The 13,186-nt window shown below is 47.1% G+C and overlaps 1 protein-coding gene across 8 annotated transcripts in view; it reads left to right on the top strand.

Moving 5' to 3' along the window:
• The window catches only part of SYNJ1 (synaptojanin 1), a 198,603-nt gene that overhangs the window by 58,688 nt on the left and 126,729 nt on the right, over positions 1-13,186 (top strand). The window lies entirely within an intron of this gene.

Below are 13,186 nucleotides of genomic sequence, written 5' to 3'. Positions count from 1 at the left end.
GTATTCAAAACTCGTGGTGGGAAACGAGCTGGGAGGACGCCGGACCCGCCGAAGAGGACACCCGAAGCCGACAAGGCCGATGAACGCCGCGCAAGACACCAAAACTGTAAGTACAAAAAAACAAAAAAACGTTTTTTCCACAGGAATTCGGGCCACTTTGGGGGTGCGCGGTATACGCGGGAGCGCGTTATACCGCAATAAATACGGTAAATTTACAAACTTTTATTTATTCAGAGTAATAGGAGTAGGCCAGAAATCATTCAATAATGTATGACTTTAAATTTTGACCATACAGTGTAGAAAATTAAATTATTTGATCCTCTGCAGATTTTGTAGGTTTGCCCACTTTCAAAGAAATGAAGGGTCTATCATTTTTATCATAGGTGTATTTTAAATGATAGAGACAGAATATCAACCAAAAATTGAGGAAAAAAAACACGATACAAATGTTATAAATTGAGTTGCAGTTCAGTGAGTAAAATAAGCATTTGATCCCCAAGCAAAACATGACTTAGTACTTGATGGAGAACCCTTGTTGGTAAGCACAGAGGTAAGACGTTTATTGTAGTTTGGTGACCAGGTTTGTACACATCTCTAAATCCTTAAAGTTGCTTGGCAACTCGAAGTCTCAGCTCCCTCCATAAACTTTTTTTTATAGGATTAAGGTCTGGAGACTGGCTAGGACACTTTATGACCTTAATTTGCTTCTTCTTGAGCCACTCCTTTGTTGCCTTGGCGGTATGTTTTGGGTCATTGTCGTGCTGACCATGGCCATGACCCATCTTCAGTGTTCTGACTGAGGAAGAAGGTTCTCATCCAAGATTTTACAATACATGGCCTCAGCCATTAGCCCCTCAATGCGGCAAAGTCGGTCTGTACGGAGAAAAGGCCCCAAAGCATCATGTTTCCACCTCCGTGCTTGACTGGAGGGATGGTGTTCTTAGGCACACATCAACAAAACCCCATTATTATTATTTTTTTTAAATAACCATGATTGATTTTTAGGGAGGGAAATAATTGTGATGGTGTCAGGATGTCCTGATAACTGCCAGATACCGGCGCACAAATTCGATTTTTTTTTCCCCCCTTCTCTAGATACAGCAAATTCTGTACATTTCACAACTGAGCTGAAGTGAAAGCGAATTCTAAAGGCAAAAATTATATATTTTTAAAAATTAAACATGTTCTACTTGCCTGCTCTGTGCAATGGATGGTTTTGCACAAAGTGGTCTCCGATCCTCCTCGAGTCCCCTGCCAGTACTCCTGGCCCCTCCCGCCTGCCAAATGCCCCCTTAGCAAGTGGGTGAGGAGAAAATTCTGAACAGCCTCACTCAAAGTCAATGCCTTTATTTTAAAGTGGAGGTTCACCCAAATAACATGTATATAAGATCATGTTCTTTATACTTCCAACGTGTACAGTATGCCTCCTTTTTTTTTTTTTTTGGTTGTACATACCTTATTATGGCTATTTTCCACCCGGCTTCCGGGTACTCACTCCCGCGGGAGTAGGCGTTTCTATGCAGAGGCGCAATGTGTTCTGGGACTTCGCCCAGATGATTGACGTCCTTGAGAAAAAGTCCCCTCCCACCGCCCCCCTATTGCGTAGGCGCGTCACGAGAGTCACAGAGTTTCCGAAAGTAGCAGAACTGCGAGTCAGCGCTATACGGCGCCTGCACAGTCAGCTCTACACGGCTCCTAGTTGGTGCGTAGGCGCCGTGTAGAGCTGACTCGCAGTTCGGCTACTTTCGGAAACTCTGTGACTCTCGTGACGCGCCTATGCAATAAGGGGGCGCGGGGGGGGGGAACTTTTTCTCAAGGACGTGAATCATCTGGGCGAAGTCCCAGGTGACATTGCGCCTCTGCATAGAAACGCCTACTCCCGCGGGAGTGAGTACCCGGAAGTTGGGTGGAAAATAGCCATAATAAGGTATGTAGAGTAAAAAAAAGGGCATACTGTACATGTTGGAAGTATAAAGAATATGATCTTATATACATGTTATTTGGGTGAACCTCCACTTTAAAAAGAGGTAATGATAAAAAAAATGCAAGCCACAGCAAACAACTAAATACAGGAGTGACGCGTTTCACACTTTCAAAAGTGCTTATTCAAGCTGCTTGCTATGGAGGCACCTGTGCATGCTTGCTTCCTAGTGGGCCATGTGTGTCCATTGACACGCACAGCGTGGCTGGCTGCACACCCCCCCACAGAAAGTGAGCCAATGGAGCTGCTACTATCATGCACAGCTCTGCACTGGATCAAGATTGGGCTTGGGTGTGTATTTAGGGGACGTTGCGAGGGGGAGCTGCATGCAGAAGGATTTTCACCTTAATGCATAGCTTGTTTGGCTGTACTTCTGTGGATCACATGAGTGCAGTTCGCATCTCCTGTGACCCGCTACTGGTATTTTATGTGATAAACCAACACAAAGTGGCACATAATTGTGTAGTGGAAGGAAAATCATAAATTGTTTTCAGTGTGTGTGTGTGTGTGTGTGTGTGTGTGTGTGTGTGTTTTTTCTCTTATTTTTATTTTTTTAACAAATATCTGAAATGTGTGGCATGCATTTGTATTCAGCCCCCTTTACTCTGATACCCCTAACTAAAATCTAGTGAACCCAATTGCCTTCAGAAGTCAACTAATTGGCTGTTCTGTGAAGCCCTCAGAGGTTTGTTAGAGAACCTTAGTGAACAAACCGCATCATGAAGGCCAAGGAACACACCAGACAGGTCAGGGATAAAGTTGTGGAGAAGTTTAAAGCAGGGTTAGGTTATAAAAAAAAAAAGATATCCCAAGCTTTGAACATCACATAGAGCACTGTTCAATCCATCATCCGAAAATGGAAAGAGTATGGCACACCTGCAAACCTACCAAGACATGGCCGTCCACCTAAACTGACAGGCCGGGCAAGGAGAGCATTCATCAGAGAAGCAGACAAGAGGCCCATGGTAACTCTGGAGGAGCTGTAGAGATCCACAGCTCAGGTGGGAGAATCTGTCTACAGGACAACTATTAGGCCGCGTACACAGGATCAGTCAAAACCGATGAAACCGGACTGAAGGACAGTTTTATCGGTTAACCGATGAAGCTGACTGATGGTCTGATGTGCCTACACACCATCGGTTAAAAAACTGATTGTGTCAGAACGCGGTGACGTAAAACACACGACGTGCTGAAAAAAAAAAGAAGTTTAATGCCTCCAAGCATGCGTCGACTTGATTCTGAGCATGCGCGGCCTTTTGACCGATGCCTTTGCATACGAACGATCGGTTTTGATCCATCGGTCAAATTTTTTTTTTGACCGAAGGATAACTGACCGATGGGACCCACACACGATCGGTTTGGACCGATGAAACGGACCTTCAGTCCGTTTTCATCGGTTTTGACTGATCGTGTGTACGCGGCCTTAGTCGTGCTCTTCACAAATCTGGCCTTTATGGAAGAGTGGCAAGAAGAAAGCCATGGTTGAAAGAAAGCCATAAGAAGTCCTGTTTGCAGTTTGTGAGAAGCCATGTGGGGGACACAGCAAACATGTGGAACAAGGTGTTCCGGTCAGATGAGACTAAAAGTTAACTTTTTGGCCTAAAAGCAAAATGCTATGTGTGGTGGAAAACTAACACTGCACATCACCCTGAACACACCATCCCCACTGTGAAACATGGTGGTGGCAGCATTTTATGTTACGGGGATGGGGCAGCGCTATACAAATGTACCCCACACTTTTCACACGGTTTTTTATATGTAAAGAAAATTGGAAAACCGCGTATTTTGCTTCCACTTCACAATAATGTGCCTTTGAAAATGTCCTGGCATTGGTGGGAGTAAACAATGCAACATCATTGATATTGGGGGAGGCATGGTGCTCCATTGTTGATGTTGGTGAGAGAAATGGTGCCCCATTGTTTTGGTCGTGGGAGGCATGGTGTCCCATCATTGGGGTCGGAGGGAGGAATGGTGTCCCATCATTGGGGTCGGAGGGAGGAATGGTGCAGGTCGGTGGGAGAAATGGTGGCCAATTTTTTTGGGGTCGGGGGGGAGGAATGCTGCTTCAGGGGCCAGAAAAAGGCAAGCAAAGGGCCACAATTTGGCAACCACTGCTTTAGGGCATTTTCTTTACTTGAAGGTTCCACTATTACAAAAGAGATCGTGTTTAAAGTGATGCCCATCAAAGGACCCAGACACAATGCAAGTCTAGTCCGACTGGCCGTGTACGCAGACACGATGAGGAACGTACCTGTACAGGGACTCGGGAGGTCTCTCTACTGTCGGTCACCAAGCTTATGAAGCGGTCACATTACAGCACACCTGACATTGAGACTTTAATAGTCGCATACATCTTCCTTCGACTCTAAACTTCCGCTGCAGAGATGAATAGAGTGCCCTTCAGGCCTGTTCATCCCAAAGCTTTGATTCATTTCTGTTCCAGTTTCTCATCCTTCAGTGATTAATGGAATTCTGGTCATTTCTTGCTTTCGCCATGTCCCCGGCGTCTTTCATCTGTTTATGTCCCTTTTTCTGCACTATAATTGGAATGTGCTGGAAGAGATTTACAAAGAGTCACGCGGGGCATTTTTCTTGCTTTTTTACAGTTTTGCCTTTTTATTGTGCAGTTACAGGAAATGTGTAAACTTGTCTGCCACTTTTTTAATTTAAAGTAGCAATTACATGAAAATGTGTAAGTTTGGCACACAAGTTTATAGCCTATAGTTTACCCAGACAGGCCTTGGGCAGCTCTCCGCAGCCTGGGCCCCCGTATTTTACTTCTACGTGATACTGTAGCGCTCAATGTCATGTTTTTCAATTGAATATCTTGAACGCTATAAAAACCCTATAATGGCCAACTATTATGCTTTTGACAGATCGAAAATTCTCCCCCCCCCCTCCTTACTACCTGCAGTCTTCTGAGACATGTCGCAGGTACCAGAAGACTAAGGGACCATTCACAAAGCACAGCTTGCATATGTGCAGTGGGCATAGAGCTGTGAGGCCACAAGTTGGCACACCCAGGTGCCCATTATTGAGACGCCAGGGACAGAACACCAATGTAAAGAACAGCTACAGTTTTTCTGGCTGCAGAGTTTTAATAAATACAAATATGACTAAAGCTCCTCTTTAAAGGGGTTGTAAACCCTCGTGTTTTTTCACCTTAATGCTCACCTTTTACTTACCTAAGCCGCGAATTTCCGTGGGCACAATCCCGCGTCGTTCTCTCCACAGCTTCCCTGCTCTCCATTGGATAGATTAATGGCAGTGCAGCCATTGGCTCCTGCTGCTGTCAATCAAATCCAATGACACGGCCAACGGGGGGCGGTGCCGAGTCATACTTTCGGCGGCTATGGACTTGAATTGACTTGAATTTAGTAAAAATATTATTTTCATTTTCATATGATCGCTGCCACTGGCCAGCAGCGGGGATTATTGTATTCTGATGCCGGGGAAACCTCCTGCCTTCGGCATACAATAGCGCAGGTAGAGAGATTCCACCATCAACACTGATTGAAGGAAAGAAAATTGAATACTGTATGGCCACCCTTGGGTGAGCAGTGTGTGAGTCCAGGGTATGACCAGCAGGCATATAGGAAACATAAAGATGAATTCCAGATGTGGCATTTATTGCATAGTCACAGCTGGGTCCAATGTAAGTGTGTATGTGCCAGTGTCCACATGGATCCCACAGGTATGATATATTTTACTATATTCCAGGTCCTGTGCCCAGCTGCTGCATTGTAAACACAGAAAGTTGCTCACTTGATGGGGATACCATTTATCCACTTCAGCCCCAAAAGGATTTACCAGGCCATTTTTTGCGATACAACACTGTCGCTTCAACAAAATTTACGTCCTTTTTTTTCCCCCCCACAAATGGAGCTTTCTTTTATATGATCACCTCTGCCGTGTTTTTTTTTTTTTTTTTGCGCTATAAACAAAAAAAGCAACAATTTTGAAAAAAATATAACTTTTTGCTATACTATCCAATAAAATACATGTACAGTGACGTCTGTTTGCGCAGCCGAGCCGCCTTTCGGCAGTATATGTGCGGAAGGCGGTTGGCAAATGGTTAAGGAACGTTTTGCAAAATCTCAACAAATGCAAAGTGTGATTGAATGAGGTGGAGAGACAGGTCAGTGATGTCACAATGTCCACCTCGTCCAATCTGAAAACACTTTGCGTTCTTTGAGAAAATGCAAAGTATTCCTTGAATGGTGCCCACGCCAATGAAGTTGCCTATAAAATTAGTGTTTTTGGGTGTCTTTACCCCCATACAACCCATGCCACCCCCCGTGGGTTGCACTGGATGGACTTGTCTTTTTTCACCCAGACTAACTATGTAACTATATAGTTGTGGAGTCCTACCTGTGCCTTTCCTGCTGCGACCCATCCAACAATAGCTATGAAGGAGACGACTAATTCGTAGCTGCAGCTTACCTAGGCTGTAAACCCTTTCTCTAGATGGGCAACGGCAAGAAGAATGCAGAGCAGGAAGGGGGAGTAAGTATTAGTCTCTGCATTCCTCACGCTGTTGCCCGTCTAGGGAAAGGGTTTACCGCCAAGAAGAGCTGCAGACCTCTTCTTCATAGATGTCAGAATAGCTGGGGCAGGCTGACCCTCATAGCCATGGTTAGAAAGCACTTTGCAACATAGGATGTTAAGTGTGTCCTAGGGAGGTGTCTCTAACTGTGGAGGGAGTGGCCTGACTGGGAGTACAGTGCGATCGTTGTGTACTCTCCTGTCAGAACGGGGATCTGCTTTGTTTACACTGGCAGATCCCTGTTCTGCCTCTTTCCCGCAATCGTGGGTGGCCAGCGGACATCGAGTCGGCGGGAGAGCATTGTACTTTGTTCCATAGAAGACAAAACCTTATCAAAAATGCTCATGATAGATTTTCTTTGTCGTTTGTGTCTCTAGACAGTGCAGTCTGTATATTCTGTTGTTGTTTCTTCTTTTTTTTTCCTTTTTCATTTTTACTAAAATATTTTCTTACATCATTTTTAGATTTTGATAGCGAGCATGCATGAAAGTGGCCATCTTTGGGCTCTGCTCTTTCATGTAATCCTCAGCTGAGCGGTGCCAGCAGGGGATGGGGGGGGGGGGGGATAATGAGGAAAGCAGAGTGACAGATGGAACTGGGTGCTGCTGGTGTAAGGCGTCTACATGGTGTACTATCTGCAGAGTTTACAGCATTGTGTGTGACACGGATTTGCAGTAGTCCCTTTTGTGTTTGCTGAAGTCCAATCATTTTTTGTGTTTCAGTATACATTTAATGATTACAGATAGAAAAGTACACCATGTTATTTGTGCTTGATGGCTCCAATTAGTTTCTTTTTTTTTTTTGTACTGTTTTTCTTGCATTGTGACCTCCTCTCAGTCTTCAGAGACATGGGCGCTGTATGTTTTCAGCGTTCTGCAGGATACGGTCATCATTCCTCTGCAGGGGTAACTGTATTGTTGGGGATTTGTTTGGGGTGCTAGTGCTCAACTTGGGAGGGATTGGATGGTGCAGTGGTTCTCAACCTGGGGGGTCGAATGATGATTTGCCAGGGGTCACCAAATACTGGGCTGTTCCTGAAGCCCGCACTGTTCTCCCAGCCTTTTTGCGGCCGCCCAGCAGGGCTTTCCCTGGAGCCTGATGCCACCCACTTAGCCTCTTCGCAGCCGCCCATTCGTTTCATGGCATGGCTGGGGGGCAGAGGCTAGAGGTCAGCTGACTGGTGAGGAATGTGAAGTGGGAGGGGCTGGAGGATACCCCATCTCCTGATTTCGGCATAGGTGTCACTGCTATGAGACACCACAAAGTCAGACACACAGTGAAGCCGGAAACACAGTGAGTAACACTTCCTGTGATTATAGTTGCCATTAAAAGTCCCCACTACAGTTCTCAGATCAGCAGATGACCTTGCTCAAGAGCACCTGGCTGATCAGAACTCCCTGCCAGTATTGCGGCTGATCAGAACTCCCTGCCAGTATTGCCACTCATCCCAACTCCCTGCCGGTATTGCCACTCATCCCGACTCCCTGCCGGTATTGCCACTCATCCCGACTCCCTGCCGGTATTGCCACTCATCCCGACTCCCTGCCGGTATTGCCACTCATCCCGACTCCCTGCCGGTATTGCCACTCATCCCGACTCCCTGCCGGTATTGCCACTCATCCCGACTCCCTGCCGGTATTGCCACTCATCCCGACTCCCTGCCGGTATTGCCACTCATCCCGACTCCCTGCCGGTATTGCCACTCATCCCGACTCCCTGCCGGTATTGCCACTCATCCCGACTCCCTGCCGGTATTGCCACTCATCCCGACTCCCTGCCGGTATTGCCACTCATCCCGACTCCCTGCCGGTATTGCCACTCATCCCGACTCCCTGCCGGTATTGCCACTCATCCCGACTCCCTGCCGGTATTGCCACTCATCCCGACTCCCTGCGGAATTTGCCACTCATCCCGACTCCCTGCCGGTATTGCCACTCATCCCGACTCCCTGCCGGTATTGCCACTCATCCCGACTCCCTGCCGGTATTGCCACTCATCCCGACTCCCTGCCGGTATTGCCACTCATCCCGACTCCCTGCCGGTATTGCCACTCATCCCGACTCCCTGCCGGTATTGCCACTCATCCCGACTCCCTGCCGGTATTGCCACTCATCCCGACTCCCTGCCGGTATTGCCACTCATCCCGACTCCCTGCCGGTATTGCCACTCATCCCGACTCCCTGCCGGTATTGCCACTCATCCCGACTCCCTGCCGGTATTGCCACTCATCCCGACTCCCTGCCGGTATTGCCACTCATCCCGACTCCCTGCCGGTATTGCCACTCATCCCGACTCCCTGCCGGTATTGCCACTCATCCCGGACTCCCTGCCGGTATTGCCACTCATCCCGACTCCCTGCCGGTATTGCCACTCATCCCGGACTCCCTGCCGGTATTGCCACTCATCCCGGACTCCCTGCCGGTATTGCCACTCATCCCGGACTCCCTGCCGGTATTGCCACTCATCCTGGACTCCCTGCCGGTATTGCCACTCATCCCGGACTCCCTGCCGGTATTGCCACTCATCCCGGACTCCCTGCCGGTATTGCCACTCATCCCGGACTCCCTGCCGGTATTGCCACTCATCCCGGACTCCCTGCCGGTATTGCCACTCATCCCGGACTCCCTGCCGGTATTGCCACTCATCCCGGACTCCCTGCCGGTATTGCCACTCATCCCGGACTCCCTGCCGGTATTGCCACTCATCCCGGACTCCCTGCCGGTATTGCCACTCATCCCGGACTCCCTGCCGGTATTGCCACTCATCCCGGACTCCCTGCCGGTATTGCCACTCATCCCGGACTCCCTGCCGGTATTGCCACTCATCCCGGACTCCATGCCGGTATTGCCACTCATCCCGGACTCCCTGCCGGTATTGCCACTCATCCCGGACTCCCTGCCGGTATTGCCACTCATCCCGGACTCCCTGCCGGTATTGCCACTCATCCCGGACTCCCTGCCGGTATTGCCACTCATCCCGAACTCCCTGCCGGTATTGCCACTCATCCCGAACTCCCTGCCGGTATTGCCACTCATCCCCAAAGAATTGGAGGAAAAACAAGAAAGACGGCTAGAGAGAGGGATGGGTGGAAAAACAAAATAAGAAATTAGGATAGGGAGAGATAAAAGGGAAATAAAGGAAAACAAAGTGAAAGAGTAGTACATTCTAAAATGTACCATAAGGTACCATAAGGCGTTTTAATACTGTACGAGTGAAAGGGATTCGGGGAGTGCTAAATGTCTGTGGGTTCTTTCTCCTGTTAAAGGTCTGCAGTCCGAGACCATCTCGTGTAGTATGTCCACAGTCCGAGACCATCTCGTGTAGTATGTCCACAGTCCCAGACCATCTCGTGTAGTATGTCCACAGTCCCAGACCATCTCGTGTAGAATGTCCACAGTCCGAGACCATCTCGTGTAGAATGTCCACAGTCCGAGACCATCTCGTGTAGAATGTCCACAGTCCGAGACCATCTCGTGTAGAATGTCCACAGTCCGAGACCATCTCGTGTAGAATGTCCACAGTCCGAGACCATCTCGTGTAGAATGTCCACAGTCCGAGACCATCTCGTGTAGAATGTCCACAGTCCGAGACCATCTCGTGTAGAATGTCCACAGTCCGAGACCATCTCGTGTAGAATGTCCACAGTCCGAGACCATCTCGTGTAGAATGTCCACAGTCCGAGACCATCTCGTGTAGAATGTCCACAGTCCGAGACCATCTCGTGTAGAATGTCCACAGTCCCAGACCATCTCGTGTAGTATGTCCACAGTCCCAGACCATCTCGTGTAGTATGCCCACAGTCCCAGACCATCTCGTGTAGTATGCCCACAGTCCCAGACCATCTCGTGTAGTATGTCCACAGTCCGAGACCATCTCGTGTAGAATGTCCACAGTCCGAGACCATCTCGTGTAGAATGTCCACAGTCCGAGACCATCTCGTGTAGTATGCCCACAGTCCCAGACCATCTCGTGTAGTATGCCCACAGTCCCAGACCATCTCGTGTAGTATGCCCACAGTCCCAGACCATCTCGTGTAGTATGTCCACAGTCCCAGACCATCTCGTGTAGAATGTCCACAGTCTCTGACCTTCTTCTCTTGTTGCATATATCCGCTTGCCAACTGCCACTTGTAGGAGTACGGCGGCAGATTGGCTCTCCTGCTCTGGACCACGTATCTAAAACGCGAGCCAGCACTTCTGGGTAGGTGGCGTGCACTCCCTGTGCTAGTCACAGCACAAGCCGAATAACGGGTGCCAGCCAGTGAATGAGTGCCAGCACCCGCTGAAGATGAAGGTACAGGATGTGCCGGTTGTTTCTCTGCAAAGCAGGGAATAAAAAACAACACAACCCTTAGTAAAAACTGCACACAGTAAATGCACCAAGCACTGTTTGGGCACACTTTTTAACCCTTGCTCGCTTTAGATGTTAAACCACTTTCCAGCCAGTGTCACTGGTTCCCACAAAGTGTCAGTATGTGTCAGATTGCCCGCAATGCTTTTCATAGTGCCACTATAAGTCGCTGATCGCTGCCATTACTAGTATAACACCAAAAATTAATAAAATAAATATTTCAGTATGCATCCGCTTATTGGATTGTTTTTTTTTTTTTATTATTACCAAAAATACGTAGCAGAATACATAGTGGCCTAAATTTTATTTTTCTAATTGAATGTTTTATACTCCTACTGCATAACTGCAGTATCTGGCTGTCTCTGGTAACATAGCCACAGTCTCAGACCCTCTTTTGTAGAAAACCAATAGTCTCTGACCTTTTATTGCATGTCCGAAGTCTCAGATTATCTCTTGTAGAATGCTCGCGGTTTTGTGTTTTTTGTTTTTTGTTATATATAATTTGAATCCAGACTGCAGTCCAATACAAACCTTTACTTTTGAACGTCAACCATCCACATGTTGATACAGCCTGTCTCTGGAAATGCATCATTGTCTACAAATCACGCCGTCTATGTTCAGACATAATTGGTTACATTATGCCCAACAAATAAACAAGTTCATCCTTCTCTAATGGTCTGCAAGTCTTGCTCTCCAGACAGGTAAACTCGCCACTGTAGCTTTGTGACGTCGTCGTGATTTTTCCATATAAATATTTGACTTTCTGCCTTCCTGCTCTTTAATTTAAATTTTGGTAAACCTAATTTTACAAATATAATATTTATGTGAAATTGCTGTTAAGGGACTTTTATGTGTACAGCTCTGGCCAGACGTTTTAAGAATGGCACAAATATTAATTTTCACAAAGTCTGCTGCTTCGGTGTTTTTATATCTTTTGGTCAGATGTTACTATGGTATCCTGAAGTATAATTACAAGCATTTCATACGTGTCAAAGGCTTTTATTAACCATTCCATCAAGTTTATGCAAAGGGTCAATATTTGCAGTGTTGATCCTTCTTTTTGAAGACCCCTGAAAATCGCCCCGCCATCAATCAACTTCTGGGCCACATCCTGACTGATGGCCGCCCATTCCTACATAATCAATGCTTGGAGATTGCCAGGATCTGTGTTTTTTTTTCACTCCAAACACAGCGCCGGAGACGCGATACCCGGAAGTAAGCTCCGAAAGAGATATCCGCGGCCGGAGGAGGGGGGGCGAGGAAAGCTGTGGGGGCTTCGATCTAATGCATACTAGCTTATTATGCCATTTTCTTGCAGGTTGTTTTTTTTTTAAGGGTTTTTTTAAGGGTTTACAACCACTTTTTTACCACTTTTTTAAGGGTTTACAACCACTTTTATCCCATTGAGAACTTGTGGCCGAGCCACAAGTTCTCAATGGGATAAAAGTGGTTGTAAACCCTTTAAAAAAACAAAAAACAACCTGCAAGAAAAAGGCATAATAAGCTAGTATACATTAGATCGAAGCCCCGCAGCTTTCCTCGCCCCCCCCCCCCAGCCGCGGATATCTCTCCCGAAGCTTACTTCCGGGTATCGCGGCTCCGGCGCTGTGTTTGGAGCCGTGATGACGTCACTGGGAGACTCTAACTGAAGCAATGACAAGACCTGCCGTTGCTTCAGTGCGCATGTGCCGATCAGTTCGGCACATGCAGACACAGTGGGATATCTCCTAAACCATGCAGGTTTAGGAGATATGCAGGGTAGCTACAGGTAAGCCTTAATCAGGGTTTGACAAATTTGCTTGGAATCTAGGAGCCAGCTAAAAAAGTTAGGAGCCAGAAAACGCACCCCATCCCGACGAGCTTGCGCGCAGAAGCGAACACATACGTGAGCAGCGCCCGCATATGTAAACAGTGTTTAAACCACACATGTGAGGTATCGCAGCGATTGGTAGAGCGATAATTCTAGCCCTAGACCTCCTCTGTAACTCAAAACATGCAACCTGTAGATTTTTTTAAACGTCGCCTATGAAGATTTTAAAGGGTAAAAGTTTGTCGGCATTCCACAAGCGGGCGCAATTTTTAAGCGTGACATGTTGGGTATGAATTTACTCGGCGTAACATTATCTTTCATAATATTAAAAAAAAAATGGGGATAACTTTACTGTTTTCTTTTTTTAATTAAAAAAAAGTGTAATTTTTTCCCAAAAAAGTACGCTTGTAAGACCGCTGCGCAAATACGGCGTGACAGAAAGTATTGCAACGATCTCCATTTTATTCTCTAGGGTGTTAGGATAAAAAATATATATAAT

Source organism: Rana temporaria, chromosome 2 (genome assembly GCF_905171775.1).
Source record: "Rana temporaria chromosome 2, aRanTem1.1, whole genome shotgun sequence".
NCBI lineage: Eukaryota > Metazoa > Chordata > Amphibia > Anura > Ranidae > Rana > Rana temporaria.
Note: the sequence above shows the minus strand (reverse complement) of the source record. Positions and strands in the feature narration are given on the sequence as shown.